The sequence below is a fragment of the Aricia agestis genome, chromosome 5 (assembly GCF_905147365.1).
Source record: "Aricia agestis chromosome 5, ilAriAges1.1, whole genome shotgun sequence".
NCBI lineage: Eukaryota > Metazoa > Arthropoda > Insecta > Lepidoptera > Lycaenidae > Aricia > Aricia agestis.
Genome location: NC_056410.1, coordinates 9,415,107 through 9,436,924, shown reverse-complemented (window position 1 = coordinate 9,436,924; position 21,818 = coordinate 9,415,107). Strand labels below are relative to the sequence as shown.

The following is a 21,818-nucleotide window of genomic DNA, read 5'->3' as shown; positions in this document are numbered from 1 at the left end:
CATTTTTCTTAGTGTGTGTGTTGTAGTGTGTGTAATGTTTTATTTGTTAAAAAAATGTATGATAAAAGCATAATTTCAAAATAATTTTAGCTTGATGCACTCCTTCACCATATAAACTATAACTGTGCAAAATTTCATACACCTACGTTTCCCCGTTTTTCGTCAAAAGGGATACAAAGTTTTTGGCTCACGTATTAATATATAGATTTTGAAATTATGCTTTTATCATACATTTTTTAACAAATAAAACATTACACACACTACAACACACACACTAAGAAAAATGACAGATTTTTTAAGTGACAAGCCTATACATACGAATTATACTCTTTTATTTATGGTTGAAGTATGTTGACAACAAATTGACAAATTGAAAATGGATTATAGTTTTTTTTATTTAATCTAAGATACTATTAGACAATGCTTTAAACACGGCCAGTCTGAGATCAGCTAAGTCCCAGAGACAAGAGTTGAAAAAAAATGATAAAGTCAATATTTTTTACAAAATATAGGTAGTAGTCCTAACATCATTGAAATTAAGGTCGAAACTAAAACTGTCAAAAAGGCGACTAGTCTTTAACCAATGACATAAGAAACACTTCTTATGTCATTGTAGCCTTATTACATTACGGCTAGCCGTATTGAATAACGTATAGCGCCGAATGCATTCCGGCGGTTTTTTATTCAGCCGCATTCAATCCGGCTAAACGTCGACACGGCGCATTACAAAACGGCGCCGTTTTTTAAAACGGCTAGCCGTAATGTAATACGGCTAAATATACAATCCGCCTGCGACATTGATATAGAGCAAAAAAGGCCAAAAAATCACGTTTGTTGTATGTGAGCCCCCCTCAAATATTAATTTTATTTTGTTTTTAGTATTTGTTGTTATACGGTACGGTAACGGTAGTATAATGTTGTCACTTGAGAGAGGCCAAAGAGCTATCCTAAAAATAATGACATTTAAAGATATCAGGTATAGCACTGAACTTTTGTACTCTGAATGCAATGTCTTGACTGTCCGCCAGCTATATATTCTGCGTACAGTACTTCGTAAGCATGCCTCCTTACCTTTTGATTCACCTAACACTAGTCGACGCACACGTGGCAGAATCTGCCCAGTAAATAAACATAAAACCACTTTCGAGAACCTACGGAACCCTTCGTGCGCGAGTCCGACTCGCACTTAGCCGATTACTTTGCTCTATATCAATAATGGCAGCAGGTAGGGACATGACATTTGCACAAAGTCCTTAATTATATTATAGGTATGTAAGTACTTTAATAATTAATAATAATATTAAAATAAAATAAAAATTTAAGGGGGCCTCCCATACAAAAAACACAATTTTTGGCCTAATTTTGCTCTATAACATGCTATAACGGCACGGAAACCTTCGTGCACGAGTCCGACTCGCACTTTATTTTCCTAAGAACACGATGCGTAATACGAGTTTAGAATGGTAGAGGCTTAATGGGGGGTTTTACAATATTGCTGTTCAAAATGTGTTCGTGCCTCTATATAGATCGTCAATCGAATTACATACTTACTTGTAATTACATTTTTGATTTTATTATTTGTGCAGATAAGATGACCTTTACTGTTGATAGGTGACCTCAAAACATTAAACCAAGATTTAAATGTCAACGAAAAAGTGAAAATTCTCATCATATTGTACATTTTACACGTAGTATGAATAGTGGAATAATCAATACGTGGGAGAGCCATGCTTCGGCACGAATGGGCCGGCTCGACCGGAGAAATACCACGTTCTCACAGAAAACCGGCGTGAAACAGCGCTTCCCCTACCCAATCCCCTACCCTATTCCCTTTCCTACCCTCCCCTATTCCCTTCCCTTCCCATCCCTACCCTCCCCTATTCCCTCTTCAAAGGCCGGCAACGCACCTGCAGCTCTTCTGAGGCTGCGAGTGTGCAGCTCTTCTGAGGCTGCGAGTGTCCATGGGCGACGGAAGTTGATTTCCATCAGGTGACCCGTTTGCTCGTTTGCCCCCTTATTTCATAAAAAAAAAAAAAGCCATTTTTAGGGTTCCGTACCCAAAGGGTAAACCACAAATACTAAAAACAAAATTCCTGAGATAAGCGCGTTCAAACATACAAACAAACTATTCCGTTTTATAATATTACTTCTAGCGATTGGTACTACTAATATAATATATTAATACTAGATGTCCCGCGCGGCTTCGCCCGCGTAAATTAGGAATTTTACAGAAACAGTACATTTTCCCATAAAAAATATTTCCCCCTTTTTCCCACATTTTCCTGAGTTTCTTGGGTCGTATTAGTCTTAGCGTGATAATATAATATAGCCTATAGTCTTACTCGATAAATGATCTATCTAACACTGAGATAAGTTTTTAAATCGGACCTGTAGTTCCTGAGATTGACGCATTCAAGCAAACATACTCTTCAGGTTTATAATATTAGGTAGGTATAGATTTTTTTAATTATCGCTTGACAAACTCGAGTCTCGATCTAAAAGACTATGAAATGGTATAATATGGTAGTGATGATGATGATGATGATGAATGTAATTTGCATAGCAGCATATGCTTTCTGTTCCTAAAACAACGCCAAAACTCCCAAACTTGTATATCTATAAAGAATCAGGAGTTCTCTCAGCACCTTCCGAACCACGGTATACCAGGTATATCTCGGTGCAAAATCTTACTTGTTGGTAGCATATGCTTAGAATACTTCTCACGAAACCGAAGTCACCACATGTTTCCCTATAAGTTTTGAGGAGTTCCCTCGATTACTTATGGATTCTTCATCAGATCACCACTTTTGTGAATATAATACCAAATTGGGATGATTCCCTATATATCAAAAGAAACATTTTGAAAATCGGTTAACAAACGGCGGAGTAATCGTTGAATATAAGAAAACGAACATAACACCTCCCCCATTTTGAAAGACGATTAAAATTGTAGCCTATGTGTTATTCTGATGTATAAGCTATATTATTGTAAAGTTTCATTAAAATCCGTTCAGTAGTTTTTGCGTGAAAGGGTAACAAACATCCACACATCCACACATCCATACATCTATACATCCAAACAAACTTTCGCCTTTATAATATTAGTAGGAAGTAGGATTTATATGTAATATTAGTAGGATTCTGTGCTAGCGACCCGCCCCGGCTTCGTACGGGTATAAAACGTATAAAATAATATATTATAGCCTGTGTCACTCACTCGAAAAATGATTAAAATTTGAAATCGCTTCAGTAGTTTTGATTTATATTCATTACAAGACGTTCCGCGCGGCTTCGCCCGCGTAATTTAAAAATGTCACGGAAACCGTACATTTTTTCCGACATTTTTCCGTCAAAAAAAGAAACCTATATCCTTTCACGTGGTCTATTCTTCATGTGTGCCAAATAACATAAAAATTGCTCCAGTACGTTCAAATAAGCAATTTCAAATAATTTCCCTCGTTTTTTTCCACACTTTCCTCTATTTCTTCGCTCCTATTAGTGTTAGCGTGATAAAATATAGCCTATAGCCTTCCTCGATAAATGGGCTATCTAACACTGTAAGAATTTTTCAAATCGGACCAGTAGTTCCTGAGATTAGCGCGTTCAAACAAACAAACAAACTCTTTCCAATTATAATTATAATAATTATTTTGTACAAAATTATTTCAAATTATAATTAAAATATTATTATATAGTATCTAAAGGTGCCCATACACGGGACAATTTGTCGTTTCGGTCGATCGTCAAGAAAATCGTCCAATCGATCTTTTGAACGTAAAATCGTTTGCAATATTGCTACACACGTACAATTTGTCGTTCGATTTTAACATCGAGGAGATAAATCGTTACGATAATTGTCCCGTGTATGGCTAGTGGCTACCTTTACTTTACTTTACTTTGTACTTTTTACTTTACTTTGTACGCGTGTATATCGCAATCGATTTTACGTTCAAAAGATCGATTGGACGATTTTCTTGACGATCGATCGAAACGACAAATTGTCCCGTGTATGGGCACCATTAAGGCAACCCGTGGGCCGTGGCCCGCACGCATTAATGGCCGGTACCGCCGCCGCAAAAGCTACGTCCCGCAATTTTTAATCTGTAATATCTTCGAAAATATTCATTTAAATCATATGCTGTACATAAAGGGCCATATATAGATCTACATTAAATCAACAATGTATTTAAAGTATTTAATTCTATTCTGTGGTATAATTTGTTAGTGTAGGTTAAAATCGCTTCGAAAATTAGTCATTATTTGTAGTATAAAGTTAATGTCAAAAAATGTTATTGTGGGATATCTACAAGAGATAGACCTAATATACCATCGCGAAGTTTTCTGTTGACCTTTTCGTAGTGTACAATAAGTACCGTACTTAGTACATAATTTTAATAAATCTCGTAAGGTTCAGCCTTCGTTTGCAATGTAAGCGGAAAAAAAATTAATTATTTACGACATCAGATTATCTCAGCTCCGCTATTTAATGATTGTTATTACTTATAAACCTTCCTCTCAAATCACTATCTATTAAAGAAAACCGCATCAAAATCTGTTGCGTAGTTTTAAAGATTAAAGGGAACAAAGGGACATGAGGGAAGAAAAAGCGACTTTGTTTAATACTATGTACTATGTAGTGATAATTAAGCATATAAATTTCATAATTCTTTATAAGAAAATTATTTTCTTAAATCAAAATGAATACTTAAGGACCGTGCGTACGAAAGTATGCGGTATCACCGATTCATTCTTAAATAGATTTAACGAGTGGCTTCCTCATCGTTGGTGCAACCGTGCAAGGAGGAAACGCCGTTGCCCGCGAGCACGCCTTGACACACTTAAATAACATAGCTGATAGCTATACCTCTCTACATTAGAGTTGAGGTCTCGCAATAGCAAGTTCGCGATCAGCGATGAAATCATTCGATGTAACTGTGCGAAAGTTGTTGGAAATTCAGGAGTATCGCAGGGTTAACTTTTTGAGGTTATACTTTTTCTAATCCTAATTCCTAACTTTAAAAAGTGGAAGCTGACAATATCTACCACTTTATTAAATTAGAAATAATAGAATCAAATTACTTTTTGAAAATAATACGTCGCTCATTTTGAAATCTGCACTAACTACATGTCAAGTACTCATTATTATAATAATAATATGTAACACGTAGGTGTACATAAATTCTAGAAGATACCAAAATAGCACGTATGTTATCGATACAAAGGTCTGATACAGTACATAATTATTTAAAATAGCCGAAAATGTAGGTGACCTTAATATAATCATTATTCAGATTAAGGTTATCCACCTCTTTTTTAATGTACATATAGGTATGTACATGTATTAAGTAGAATGGACACGATTTTGGGTTGTTAAATGAGTATACAAACCTACTACGGTCTACGTAGGTACCTTTAATTCGGGAATTACTACTTAGTACTACATTTGGTGCATTCAAGAAATTAATTCATTTTGCAATGCTTTTTTAAATATAACTGAGAACTTTTCTTAAATTTCTTACTTGCACAAATATACATGTACGTATACACAATATACTTGTGGAAATAAGAAATTATATCTTTGCAATTTAAGTTGGACTCTTAAAAATAGTGTAATACGTAAATGTGAATAATGTATGTACTTACATTTGCCATTTATCTGTTCAGATCCCAATTAGTATACAATCCATTAACTAATAGCACTGCACACTTGTTTCCAAAGCATAACAATTGGAGAGCAATAATTACGTCTCCTTCACTTCACTCGAGACTAAAAAACCAACACAGTCGGAGTTTTAACAGCGTTCACTTCAGTCTTCACAGATTTAAGTCTTTTCTAACGGAGTTTATAAACGATTACATAAAACTTCACACAACGTATCTGGGTTCACACCCAGTCCAAGTAGGTACCTGTAACAAGACAAAGAGCTGGTAAGTTCTTTTGAACAAGATTATAGTAACACAACGTACATTAATAGTTTTAAAGGAACACACATTAATGATATTGCACTCACTTGTCTTACAGATTTTGTAAAGTTAGGCCTAATAAGGGGAAGGACGTAAAGATTTAGTTGCCCGTGCCAAACAACACGAGTTCACCGTGCAACGGATGAACGCTGACTAGCTGGCGCAATGAGGGAAGTAGGAGGGGAGGGAGAGAGCAGACGGAGGACAGATCGGGGGAGGGAGACCGTCTGGCCGACTGGTTGGTCGACCTATTCGCTTGTCGTTTTACGCACACACACAACCAAATGTTACATTGTCAGTAAAGTTTCTAGGCTGGTTTATTTGCGCCTACATACTACATAATATTATTCACTTACTGAAACAAAAATAGCTAATGAGAATAATAATTAATTGGAGAGCTTATAATTTAAGCTTCAATAATTCTATACTTAATACAGTTCTAATAAAAATAAAACAAGTGATGCTGAGCGAATACGGAAGAATTCATAACCTTCAGGAGTTCTCATGGCCACTCGTTAGAGCGTAAAGGTTATTTTATATCTTACCGCTGGCGAATAATTACAGAACGTTATTATTTTGATGCGAGTTTCAAAAAGGTCGATCTTTAAATTGATGTGATTGTGAAATTTGAAACTGATAAAATATACCGACAAGACCTGTAGGTATATACTAAACTATATCTGATGAACAAAATATGAAGGATTACGTTAGATACGGTCTACGTGTACGGACTACGGTGTAGATAATATACTAGATAGCGATGACTGATAGAGATTCTTATAAAATAATAACAAATCTTGTGTTTTGTATGACACTGTATCTAAATATAACGTACTACCACGTACTACCAAAGAAAATATGATTTGATACAAGAAGAGAGTGAAACTCGTGTTACTTGGGAATCAATTGAGGTCTGAGCAGACAAAATTGGTGACTAAATAGTTTAACAAAATATTTTACGAAAGCCGAGGTGTGTTATGTGTATAAAAGTTTTCGAAAGAAAAACAAAATTTAAATCCAGCTGTAAGTTGAAAAAAGTATTAACGTACAACAAGAAATAGTTCCAACTTCCAATAAGATGTATCGTTCGTGGACGATTGAACACAGTGACGACGTGCAGTCACGCATCAACAAGTTATTTGAAATGTTAAAAACATTGATCGATATTTTGCACGAAGCTGTCCTGTCTGTTTAACAACCGCTACGCATTCGAGATGAATAAAAATAAATACATCGATATCTTCGCGGGGGTAACGCACTTGTTCGGTCTGTTCCCACTCACGCTCAACTGCTCAAGTTTTTTTCTTGTTCGCATATCGAGTCATCGCCTTACCAGTTCTTTATTTTTAATGGCAACTCGTGGCACAGTCAACCTTTCACTTAAAACTTATATTTTAATCCTTGGTGATATTGTGACATATTAAAAATATTAATTAGTATAACATAAAAGTAATGAGAGAAATATTATATTCATAGACTTACAAGAATCACTGCGGTCAGACTTTTTGATATTTACCCAGGTGTTGCAAAACCATTTTCCAAGGTTGGAAACACGTTGTGAGCCACATGGACATAATATAAAAGTTAAGTCACGTTAAAACGTAGATCAATTATTATTATCATTGAATTTTCTATCGGTTCACACGAGCACATTCGTTCACGGCACGTACATAACTGAGGAGTGAGACCGCAGACCTGTTTTAGAGAAAGTGACCGTTTTCAAGCGATTACTTTCCAGCGATCGTGCAACTTTATCTTTTGCACTGTGGGAGCTGCGATCTACCGTTAATGCCTTGACTATACAGTTTTTTTATTACGCGGCCAGAATTTTTCTCTCAAGAACCCTGATATTACTATTTCAGTACGTATCCATCAGTAAAATAATATTCTTTTAACGCCAATCAAAGGTCAAACAACAGATTTTTAGGGTTTTGTACTTTGGATAGTTTGGGACAATCAGAAGACGAGTTTGTTTTGTTTTTATGAAAATCTTTAGATTAATGATTGGTCTCCGCGCGCTAGGAGTTACGAACTTACGACCGCGGAGTCTAAGTGAAAATCCTGTTTTGTAGTTTTGTTATAATATCGACTACTGTCTACTGAGTACTGACTTAGATTATTTCAAGATTTTTAGCAGAATCGATATCATAGATGTATAGTTTAACGCTGACAGTGAAGCGATACCAATGTTATAATCTATGATCGATTTGCCAAATTATATTATGATTTATGATGAATTACACTTAACATGCTTGTAAGTTGTAACCCAAGCCAAAGCTAGAGTCAAAATTTAAATGCATAAACCAGAATACAAATATAAGTAATATAATAAATATATTACTTATATTATACTTCGCAGACCGCAGTTCTTCGTTCTTTTATCCAACATTAATTTTTCATTCTGTATTCAATTTCTCTGAATGTTTTTAACGAAAATATGTCAGCAGTCACAGACGTAAAAAAAGTACGGACGTAACCTTCTCTAATCACGAGTGAAGCCTAGTTATGGCCGCCCGTGTAGGACGTGTGCGTGATATGAGGGTTGCCATATAAATCATAAATTTCCCTACTTTTAAATTTTGTAAACTCAGACAAATTAAATGTATTTTTTATACTTAAACATATTTTTATGTTTTTTTTGCTTCAGAAATGTAAGCGGTTGTTAAAGATGTCATAATGAAAATATTATTTTTATGACACTATAGATAGAAAAAAAACACATGTTACGTACAGAGAAGTATATTATTTACATAACATTATTAGTAATAATGATTATGTACAAACATTTACAATAATAAAATTATTACTAGCTATTTGACCGAGCTTTGCTCGGTATTCGATAAAACACGAATAAAATGACATTTTCTAAAAATAATTCCTAGCTAGACAGATTTATCGCCCCCGAAACCTATATAAGAAACCTGTATACGAAAAGATATAAGATACTTAAGTCCCATAACCCGTTTCATCAAACAATCAAGTAATTTTAAATAAATAATGGCTTGTTAAATCAGTTAACGGCCTGTTAGAGCTATCGAGAGTTCTACCATGCGCTAACGTCAAATCAAATCACATAACATGGTGTTAAATTTATTCCTGGTCTAGAGGTCCATTCAATATTTTCATTCCTACTAGGTCTCAATGACGCTCGGGTGACTACACCAATAGCACCTTCCCTCCCCTACTACTGAAGGAAATCTAAGACAACAATTTTATCTATGGACGCTTCACACCACGTCAGTCTGACCCCGTGCTAAGTACCTGAAGGACTTGTGTTACGGGTACCAGACAACGGAAATATATTTAATACTGTTATACTATACATATATTTAAGATTTTTATTATATGATACACATATTTAATACACACCCATGACCCAGGAACTTTGAAAACTTTTTGTTCCGTCGGCAGGATTCGAACCCGCGACCCCCGGCTTGAAACACCGACAGCCCACCCACTGAGCCACAGAGGTCGTCAAACAACAGTTATATCCACTTTTGTAAATTAAGAAATTAATAGGGGTGTAGACTATTTTTAGGAAATATATTTATTTTACAGATGTACCATCAAGGAAGTTGATTCCTATGCAACTGACAGACCAACGTTATTTGGTCGAATACTTATGTCAATTCAATGTTAATTGTGATCTGTCGGCTGGGTTTGACATAACGCAACCAAACTACTTATGTCCCCGATTTGCATAGGAATCAACTTCTCTGATAGTACATAAGTATTTTGTTACACCTAAAAATATGTATAAAAAATAAATACACTCTTATTTCAATAAAAAAAATCACTTATTAAATATAAAAAATATTATAAAGTTATTAAGTAAAATATGTCCATTTTCGGTAATTCTATAATACAAACTCTCAAAAAAACAATAATTTGTATTAGATTTCGTTTACTGTCTACAACCCTATTATTGTATTCCTGCCTAATTACTGGTCAATAGTATGCTAAATACTTACATGACACTAATAAAAGACAATAAAATTAATTATTTGATTATTTAAAAATAATTTAAAATTTTCCCCGGTTTGGGGAAAATTTCCCCACTTTGTTATGGACAATACTGACCTGTTGAAGTTGAATTAATATTTACATTATTTTATCAAAATACTTTAAAAATATGTTATTTTACCTATGAAATATTATTCCTTGATGTTTTTTGTGTAAGGTTGTATTGTTCTTGCACCATTTTACAACACAAGATGGCATATTTATTTTTATTTATGAATGACAAAGATGTGTCACCGCGATGCAGTCTAATTGCGTAATGGCGGTACGATCGGCTTATTACAGTGCTAGTGTTTGTGCAAGATGTGTACATATGATCGCCTGGGCTTATTAAGGGTGCTTCACTCATTTCTTAATGGCGATCCGTCCGTATTTTTTTTACGTCCGTGTCAGCAGTAAAATAGAGATCAACATGTTGATTACATTATAGTGTCAGTGGTAAGTGGTAACTAGTAAGTAGTTGCCGTTATATCAGTCACAGAATTAGGTCACCAACGGAGTTTTGGCCGCATACTAATCACATTCACACACTTTATGTTAGCTTTCTATTTCTATAACGTTAAATTTAAAGCACGTTCAATTTTTGTAAAACCATTGTAAACTAGATACTGAAGAACATGCCATCGATCTACTATTTTTTTCCTAGCCTATGCTGTCCCACTGCTGGGCAAAGGCCTCCCCCAAGGTCTTCGATCTACTATAATATTATTCAAAGTTAAAAAAAAATACGCCCGAAGGAAAAATAAAAAAGGTGAAAAGTTATCTTGCAGCTGTTTTCGTTGTAGGCAATGATGTTCTACTTATACAGATATGTTACGTCCATACTATTTTCCGGCTTAAATCTCTTCCGAACAATTTTCAAATTCAAAATTGCAAACATTGGCAAATTTGACAGATAAGTGAAACAAAAGATACGAAAAACCATTTACATAAAAGAGACAGTTCTATTTTTAAACGTCGAATCGTATCGCTGTCTCTTTCTTCGCCTGAGCTATGACGTAAATTCGATTTTTCGAGATTGTTTGGAAAAAAATTGAAAATGTAAATAATCGAGGTATTTATTGCAATCAAGACATGTGGTACCTAAGAGATTCCATGTGTTTTGTTTACTTTCGAGTCATAATTGGTACATTTTCGAAACACGCACGAGTCACGACGTCATTTTCAATTTATTTAGGTAAGACAAGACGCGGCACGTTCATGACTGCGCTCGATGCAGATTAAACAACAGACGGCCCAATTGGGCCGTATTTGAAGCTTCACAACGCGCGCGGTGGTAACATATCTGGTTTGAGTATTTTATCAGTGGTTGTAGGTAATTGACGGCATTTATCATTGGTGCCAATGTCAACGTCATATTATATTTCATGACTTGTTAAAGTAAAGCAAAATAATTTAACGAAGCCGTAAAGGCGAAACCAATCAGCGACAAAACCAAACCAAAGTTAAATGAAGATTCGGCATAGAAATTGGATCTTGAACTACCAAAAAAGTCCTAGCGGTTGAACTTAAGAGGTGTCCACACCGCCCATTTTTCCATACAAACGTTGTCCCCTGTTTCCTCCTTGGATAATGCTAGTAGAGTTATAATTTTTTTCCTGATTATCTAAGGCCACTAATACAATGTCCCTATGTTTTCTTTTTTTTCATAATTTAATTATTAAATAAGATATGAACGTTCAAAAACCCAAAACAATGACCAGATTTTCCATTGTGTTCAAACATCCAGAAAACAGATTTGGCTAGATTATACAAAAAAAATAAAACATAGGAACACAGCTCAAGCCTTTCTTTAATCTTTAATGAAAAAAGTACTTAAATCGGTTAAGTTTTGGAGAAGGAATCAGGGGACAACGAATCGTTGGTTTTATGCAGTTGTCTCTATCGCGTTCTGCGGTATAGGCTTGAGGTAAGGGAGACAGCTATAGATATTATTACACTTACTTTTTTTTTCATTTCTCTAGCCCCTGGTGTATCCTCTTATATCCCGTTGACCCCGTGTACCTAGAGTAAAGAGTTAGTGAGAAGTGAGGACCAAATAGACAAAGCGAGGCGACACCGGCAGCCGGCTGGCACGACCTTGTCTCTCTCACGGACGCCGCAGCCCGCAAGTGTGTCACTAGGTCAATCATTTCGCACTTTTTTCGCCACACGGTGTGCAATCGATGCAATATTATTTGCACTTTCAGTCTAAAGGTCAGCAAAAATATTCAGATGTAAAACAGTAAGTAACAATTATTGTGTGTTCAAGAATTAAACAAAAGCTCTTAAGTACAGAAAATATTTTGAGTCTATAATATAACTTAAATTTCGCATCTTTTTAATATTTAGAATTGAACTACGACTAATAAAAGTTTTTATTATTCGTAGGAATAGAACCAAAAATATATGGTTTATACCTGTGTGAAGATTATAACACAGAAAGATAGATGGAATCTTATAACACAGAAAATGGTCATAGCACACTCAGATAAGTATTTAATTTATGACATTTTTTGTTGTTATCGCCAGTTAGGTTTCTGACCTTTTCACGTTTATTATATTCAATCGTGATGTTTCAACAGGAGATAAAAAAGGGTCGTCGAATATTTTTTCTGGATAGTGTGCAGGTAGATGGGTTCCCCTTCCTAGCCGTGAATACAGCGCTCGATTCAAATGTTTCAACTTTTTACGTTGAGGTAAAAAAAGCAAAAAAAGGTATGAAAAAGGGTGTACACTGTACAATTACATAGTATATAATATATATATTAAGTACATATTACTTATATTATTATAGAGTTTATCGTGTAACGTATTTCGGTTATCTATAACTAAGTAAATATTCACATTACACTGGTACGTATTATAAGTTATAACACTTTCTCAGCTTCTCTAATCTCTATAGTCTATATATTTATTTGTCAATCAACTTAAAATTAAACTTTTTAATCGGGACTTAACGCGACTTATTTAAGTAGTAATGCTACTACGAGTACATACTTTTTCTCGACGTAGTAGCATTACTACTTAAATAAGTCGCGTTAAGTCCCGATTAAAAAGTTTAATTATAATGCAACGCGAAAGTTTAAAATGTAATCAACTTAAAATATAGAAAACTACATTTTTTAGCGTATCTACTACGTATGCTTTTCTCAGAATTTTCACTCGATTTACAGGCAACTGTTTCTGTCACTTATCTAGCAAATGTCAGCTTTTACAGATTTAATGCTCATTAATTTAGTTATAAACGACTCTTATGTTTTTCGCTTTCGCTTCTGCTATTACCTACTCTTTCGGCTACTCTATCCCATTTACCGCCTGCATACCTGGCTTGTTGCTTTTAATATGCTGCTTTGCTTATTCTTTCTTTCTTTCACTTACCTATCTACTTAAAAAAAAATAACAATATTCAATGGTGAGGTGATGAGGTGATGATTTTTTAACGAGCATTAGGCCCACCACACACCAGCACTGCAACTCCTGTGACGCCAGGATCAACAGTGGTAATCAACCACGAAATCCCTTTGATATGATTTCAGGAGTGCCCGAGGGACAAGCTAAATCTGTCTTGGGACCCGCAACGAAGTTAATCAGAACAAATGTAGGAGGAGTAGGAGATATCCAGCGGGGCTAAAATGGTCGTTATGAATCATAATATTATGATTCATTTTTCTTCATTTTTCAGCACCACGGGAAACCGGAGGTGATGATGATGTTATGATAGTCATGTTGTTAGGAATGAGTACTCTTAAGACTATTGTGTAGTGCCGCGAGCGTAGAAAATAGGTATTTGGAAAACAATTCTCTGTCGCCACAGCGCACGGCCCCCGCGCAAACGTGCGATAGAGAAAGTTGCAGTTCGGCTGTGATTCTGTGTATCTTTAGACAAAAACGCGTTTCGGGGCATAAAGTTTTGCTTCCCCTACACAGTACTAAAACTAATATTTTTGGTATCAATCTTTTCAGCAGAATCTAATCTAGGCTTGTACGTTTTGCTTTGTTTGAAATTTTACGTTGTTTTTCAAATACAAACCATTTAAAATGAGAAAGATTTGAGCCTAAAAACCTAGATTTCAGAAGCTCGCAACTTTCAAACTAACAAAAATTTTCATAAAAGGAAAACGTAGAAGCATAGTTTTCACTAGAGGCAATCACTAATCATAGTGAAAAATCGTTGAAATCGGATAAGTTTCAGGGGTAGCAAAACGTTATATAGCTTTTTATATGGAGATGTCTTAAAGTTTCTACAGGTAATAAGTCCGACAATTATTTTTAGGGGACTTCCTGTGACGTAACCGAAACAGGAGTCAAGCGTATTGAAAACACTTTGGCTGTCTATGATCTTTGTTGAATGTTATGTAGAAGAGGAACCTGGCACTTTAGCACCCTTAGGCATGGGTGCTAAAGTGCCAGATGAGAAAAGAATTTGACAGACAGAAGAAGAGAGACAGAATGTTTTTATAGTAGCAACAGAAATACATAGTTTGTAAAATTTTCAACTATCTAGATAGATAGGGTCCCGTTTTAGCCTTTGGGTACGGAACCCTAATAATAAACTGCTGTACTCGAGAACAGCAAAGGTGGTTTCGACTTTCGACCATTCTTTTTTGTTGTGTTTGTTATAGCGTCCGACGAAGATTCATATGAAATAAAGTTTTCTACACTACTATTATAAAGAGGAAAGATTTGATTTTTTGTTTGTTTGTTTGTTTGAGTCGAATAGGCTCCGAAACTACTGGACCGATTTGAAAAATTCTTTTACCATTGGAATCCTGCATTATTTCTGCTGAACATAGGCTAATTTTTATTTTGGAAAAATATAAGGTTCCGTAAGATATTTGGGATTTTCGGACGCAAGGTTTAAAAAATCAACCAGAAAAGTTACTTATTTTGCGTACGCTGCCTAAACTATAAAAGATAGAGGCATAAAATGTTCTAAGTAATTATAGATCTTTTAAATATCTACAAAAAAGTCCGCGACACACTATACCTATCTATGTTGAGTGAGGCACAATAACCATTTTTTTATTAAAAAATCTAGAATTTTTTTTGGACTATATTTAAATGCGTTTATTTAAATCATGCTATTGACCCTTATCAAAATAAATTATTTCATCACTAAGTACAGTTAATGTAGATAATATTTGGTCTTTGAATGATTAAAATTGGACGTTTGGTTTTAATGTTATGGCGAACTTAAAATATTACGATTTCTGCTGCACGTTGCGAATTGGGCGTCGTCAAGGCGCGCCGCGCGGGTGTGCTCGCCCGGAGAGTCCACGTAAATATTACCTCGATCGTGGGAATCGCAGACACAATAGATTTTCAATAGTTATGCGACAGCCGGGTGCTGCTTTATTGATTTGATATAGACTATCGTGCTTCATTATTATAATCCTAATTTCAAAAAAGCTTTAAAAGTTATGACTACGAAAGTAATATTTTTACAACTTTTTAAAATAAGTTTTGAATGACTATTATTCTACACTACTATTATAAAGAGGAAAGATTTGATTTTTTGTTTGTTTGTTTGAGTCGAATAGGCTCCGAAACTACTGGACCGATTTGAAAAATTCTTTTACCATTGGAATCCTGCATTATTTCTGCTAAACATAGGCTAATTTTTATTTTGGAAAAATATAAGGTTCCGTAAGATATTTGGGATTTTCGGACGCAAGGTTTAAAAAATCAACCAGAAAAGTTACTTATTTTGCGTACGCTGCCTAAACTATAAAAGATGAGGAAATAGAGGAAAATTTGGAAAAAACGGGGGAAATTATTTGAAAGGGCTTATTTAAATGCGCTAATCTCAGGAACTACTGGTCCGATTTGAAAAATTCTTTCAGTATTAGATATCCCAGTTATCGAGGAAGGCTATAGGCTGTATTTCATTACGCTAAAACTAATAGAAGCGCAGAAATAAAGGAAAATGTGGGAAAAACGGGGAAAATTATTTTAAAGGGCTTATTTGCACGCGCTAATCTCAGGAATTACTGGTCCGATTTGAAAAATTCTTTCAGTGTTAGATAGCCCAGTTATCGATAAAGGCTATAGGTTATATTTTATCACGATAAGACTAATAGGAGCGAAGAAATAGAGGAAAATGTGGGGAAAACGGGGTAAATTATTTGAAAGGGCTTATTTGCACGCGCTAATCTCAGGAACTACTGATCCGATTTGAAAAATTCTTTCAGTGTTAGATAGATCAGTTATCGGAGAAGGCTATAGGTTACATTTTATCACGCTAAAACTAATAGGAGCGAAGAAATAGATGAAAATGTGGAAAAAAACAGGGGAAAATATATGAAAGGGTTTGTCTTACGAACTACTAGAGCATTTTTTGTGTTATTTGGATCAGATAAGAAGTAGACCACGTGAAGGATCATAAGTTTTTGTTTGGTGGACTAATTTTTCTGTGAAACATCTAATTTACGCGGGCGAAGCCGCGCGGAACGTCTAGTATTAAATAATGTGGAAACGGAGATAATAATTATAGATTCATATTTAACGTCTGTCGGTCCCGCTAGTAAAAGAAATATATTATATAAAGCGTAGCTTGAAAATTCTGTACCTACGTTAGCAAAAAAGAGAATGATCGAGGATTTGAAAAAAGATTCTATTCGGCGTACGACTCGGTCGGGTAGCGCTGACAAATAATAATAGCTCGAAGTGATTACAAACGAGTCATCGACCTTCGAAAAATCTGACCTGACTCGCGCGCCGCCACTCGCAAGGTTGCGGAGCGCTCGGGGGCCGACGCGGACTCTACGACAATTTAATATTTCCATTATATGTATAGTGTTCAAATAAGTTATATTATTCAAATATATTATAGAAATAAGGGCACAAATTTCACAAGTAATCTATACTAATATTATAAATGCGAAAGTATCTCTGTCTGTCTGTCTGTCTCGCTTTCACGCCAAAACTACTGAACTGATTGTAATGAAATTTTGTATACATATAGTCTAAAGCCTGAGAAAGGACATAGGCTACTTTATAACTGGAAAAAGGGGTTGTAAGGGGGGTGAAAATGCGTAAATTTGTTCAAATTAAGTTAGTTCCAAAAATTCAAAACAGATGGCGCTAAGAGTCATTTACATCGCGCTATCGCTTGCTTTTAAAGGTTTCTATAAGATGTGGTACCATTCCAAATTATATTTTTCGATTCTTTAAATTGTTTTTTACGATTTTCAATTAGTCACTACTCAGTACTTTATCTATGCAGTATGCAGTGACGTAACCTTAAACCTATGAATGATAAATTACAGCTGTTTATGGGTAAAGTTGTGTAATGGGGGGCTAAATAAGCTTTAAAATTTGGCATAAATAAAGTTTAATTTAAAATAATGAAATATTATTTGTTGTTTTTGGGTATTTTGATTTAATTACCAGGGTTTTAAAAAGCTTTTAAATTTAACAAAAATTTTGTTGACACCGCGGTATGAACTGAGGTCCACGCGGACGAAGTCGCGGGCAACAGCTAGTACTTTTATATATAGAAGCCTGGGCACTAATTGGGGTAGGAAAAAAATTTGAAAAAATCGACAGCATTTGGCTGGGGTAACGCACACTATTTTTTTCGCTGTAACACAGAATAGGTAGGTACATAATTAGGTTATAGGAATACTCTATATTTTAAGAACAAGATATTATAATCTAAACATGGGTTAGGTCTACTAAATCCTTAGTAGATTAAAATCGAGATCCAGTGATCTTTTAAATTGATGATGTATCAAGTACATAAAATATTAAGTATATTAAATATTTAAAGTAAGTACATCATTTTACTTATCATACATATATTATGTACTTACTTAAATCTCTCTACTGTAAGAACTAAGAACAATGCAAGTAAGTACATAATATTATTATGTAAGTAATTAAAAAAAAGTAATAACTCGATACTTCTCGCCTCATCGGAATTTTAAATATTTTATAAATTAACATTTAGGTAACGATTTGGTAACTTATTAATAAATTATTATTTTAGTTGAGAAAAAACTTTAATATAAATAATTAATTGTTGATTATTGTGCAAGTCAATCAACTAGCCTTGTTCTAAAAAATAAATTAAAAATAACTCCGACATTACCTATACCTATTATTTTCTTATAAGTAGATGAGCAAATACGAATCGATAATTTTTGCCAATCATCGGGAAAAGTAATCGTACATTCACCGACGAATGACGATTAATTATCACTTATCTGCAATGATAACAAACGTTTAGAATAATAAGCTAACAAGCTAATATGTACCTATCTATACAAATATCATTCGAATAAGGTTTTTATTGTGATTTCAAGTATTCTGGAATGGTGGGTACCGGGTACCAAGGTAAGTATAACGTTATCAAGAGCGAAACAAGAATTTCTTGTTCATTAATCGAATGTAAAATGTTTCAACTGTCTGACCTTTTACGACAAGATTCAAGTATATCCGTAAATTATTTATTAATGATAACTAGCAACAAAATCACACAATTTATAACAATTATTATTATTAATATATTGTATCGTTTGGCAGTCGAATCTAAACGTTTGCTAGCAAAATCATGTACCGTTGTATTGAAAGTATCATTACTGTACTAGGCAAAGCAAAATAACATCAGCAATAGGCCATAGGGTAATGCCGTATGCATTATGGCATTATCCTATGATTTATGTAAAGTCTGCTAAAAAGTTGGCGGAAGTACGATCACCTTCTTCGCGATACAACGAAATAAAAATGTGTGCTATCGCACAATACAAACATGAAACAACCTTAAATTTCGCAAGAGTCGTGGCATTTACGCACAATTATTTTATTTGCTTAAAAATAATTTGCGAAGGTTGTACACCTTGAAAATGAAGTGTACCTATTAGTGACGTTTATCAGGTCGATATCCATGCTTTTGTTTTTGCGGTGCGTGTCGTATGAGGTCGCTCGAGGTGAACACCCCTTCAAGGAGAACCGTTGACCCTCCCGAACATATCCGCTTGTATTGAGGCTCTTTAGGTATGGAAATTGCGTACCTACAATCGCAATTTTATCACAAAACGTAAGGACGTTTCAAGTACTTTTCAATTATTTACTTTACCTGTCGGTTAAGATGTTTATCATGGGATTTTTTGAGACGTATGTAAAAGGAAATTTGGCACAGCTGCGAAAAATTAATACACCCGAGCCCTGACACTGACTTTTATTACAATTAAATGAAAATTATTCAGTAAGTAGAGTACAGCTATGGGGATTTTAGATCCAGATACGCGGTAGCGTGTCAAGCCAAGTTCCAGCATAACAGAACTGGCGAGCATCACCGTGTGTAATCTTACACGAACAATTTGCAGCTACTTTTGACCCCCACATAATTCAGAAACTATTTCACATTTAACGTTTCAAATATAGCTCATATAATGTGACTTGCGAGATAAAATTATGATCTAAATTTCATAAACACAGCTCAAATGGTTATTACTTACTCTATCCGACCGGCGTAAATCATTTGATATTACTTATCTCTTTAAAATTATAAATTCCCTTATTGATTCTTCAGCGCTTCTTGGCTGTTTAGAATTTTCTTGTCCATCTCGTATTCGCGTGCGCTCCTTACGTAAAATACCTTTGTTTGTTCCACCTCGTCGCAATAAAAATTATACTAGAAATTCATTCTTTTATCGTTCCACCAACACTTATAACAAAGAATTTTTGGATCTAGATTTATTTAATGTATCCCTTAACATACTAAAGAATAAGCTTAAAGTTATGTTAACTTCCTAATTTCTATGTATAAGTAGCCTTTTACCTTTAGATTCACCTTTATTTGATCTCATAATATCTCACTGTACACACTTCACTTATTATGTAATTTTGTTTTCTTTGAGTACCAATAACTTCTTCTCTAATGTATTTGTATAATTCTTGGGCACTGTAGGTCTTTAACCTTAATTATTGTAAACGTAATGTAAGTTTTTATGTAAACATGACTGTTTGTTGCCATAATAAAAAAAAAAAAAAAAAAAAGATATTAAAGGTCCGAAAATCTACATTTTTATCATTGACTGGCCTATAGTTCCCGAAGTTAGTTCCCGAACCGGTGTTAGGCACCTTAGTTTGTTCGTTCTTTCAACGACGTTAAAAGAGAGTATTTATGATACCTATTTTGAATATAAAAATATTTTATTTTATTTATTTTATAGATCAAAATTCTAACCCAGATCCAGATGACCTAGAAGGCTGAAATTTGGAATCCAGGTCGGTAATTGTGCGTAGGGTTAAATCAAAAAACAAAAAAATCGGTCAAGTCGGACAGAGCGAAACTAAGCAAAAATCTCACATTATTTAAAAATATCATCAATTGTTATAGATATTCAATAACTCAAAGAAATATACTCTATTATTTGTTTATAATGTTATTTCGTTCCTATACATACATATTTCAATTTTCCATAGAACTTGGCACTCATTTAGATCTCCATCCTTTTTACAGCGAAGTCTATGTTTGTATGGAACTTGGCTCACCATTTTTACATTTATGTTTTTGGTAGGATTTTTAATATTTCTGAATTGACTCTCCGTTTTACAATGAAATAGCCTACAAGTAATAAGTAAAAATGTATGTTTTATTTACTTACAGAGCGTTAAACAATATGTTGTTTTACGACCAGGATATTCAATGATTTGAGAGCGACGCGACTGCGCAGCGCAGACGCCGCGATTGCGCGGCGTGCAAGCAGCTTGCCTTCTCCGCGTTTTTGACACTCAGTAGCAAAATGGATTCTGACGTCACTCCCTAGACGAGTGTACAAAATGGCGTCCACGCCACGCCGCGACGACGCTGCGCTGTCGCGGCGTTATTATTGCAATCTGAAGATAATAGGCAACACGCTACCGTTAGCTGGAACTAGGTACCAGTGAACACCGTCTTTCCGGGTTCACACTGCAAGCGGGACGACTCCGACCGTGACTGCTTCGCGTTATACGGGTAATTATAATATTACTATTAGAATCGTTACTTCGTTACGCATACACACTTTAACCGAATGATAATAATAATGTTAAATATGCAAAAACGGTGAGCCTACAGAAAAAACTGTTTTGCTCGCTGTAGTAGTCTGCGTGGAAGATCTGAGTCTGAAGAGAGTCATAGTAGTAGATAGCATAATTTTAAAACAACGTTGGCTCGAATCTCGATGCACTCCTTCTCCAATAAACTATAAGGGCGCGATCAGACGTCCGCGTGTTCTGCGCGGGTTCGGACTTCGGCGCGTGCTGCGCGCGTGTTTTCCCATACGCTATACATAGTAGAACACGTGCACGTCTGATCGCGCCCTAACTGTGCGAAATTTCATGCACCTACGTTTCCGCATTGTTCGTCAAAAGGGGTCCAAAGTTTTTTTGCTCACGTAGATGTTAATTCAAGTTAACTATCTTTTCAGAATTCATTTTTCATTTTGTAATGTGTATTACCATTTTCTGTCTTGTTGAAATAAAATTATTTTTCCTTATTTGTAGAGATGTGCCGATCATGACTTTGGCCGACTAGTCAGCCAAGCTGATCATGGTTTCGGATGTTTCCGTAACCCTTCGTTTACTGTTGATTTGCGCGTAGCACAGGCCAAAATGTTCAAAAACCAGTAAAGTATGTTTCTCTTTCCCCACCTGACCTTATATTTCCTAGTAGCCAGGGTAAATTTCGATGAATTGCTATGAATCAATGTAAATAACTGATAGCATCATATTATGACATTAATATCGTATTAAGAGTAACTCTATTTTGTATTGAACAAAATATTACTGGTGTCAATAATTTCTAGTTGTGCTTTGCTGCCACGTCTGCGTCATCCACTGTTCCCATCACATCAATTCACAAG

The 21,818-nt window shown here is 34.9% G+C and overlaps 1 protein-coding gene across 4 annotated transcripts in view; it reads right to left on the bottom strand.

The window, feature by feature from the left end:
- LOC121726858 overlaps nt 1-21,818 on the bottom strand; it is a 65,567-nt gene that overhangs the window by 32,036 nt on the left and 11,713 nt on the right. For 2 of the 4 annotated variants that reach the window (XM_042114468.1, XM_042114470.1), the window contains one exon: nt 5,644-5,907. The gene's annotated coding sequence lies outside the window, so the exon portion shown is untranslated. Of the gene's footprint in view, nt 1-5,643; nt 5,908-6,007; nt 6,125-21,818 lie in introns of those variants that run through there. The other 2 variants (XM_042114469.1, XM_042114467.1) reach the window with 2 other exon arrangements.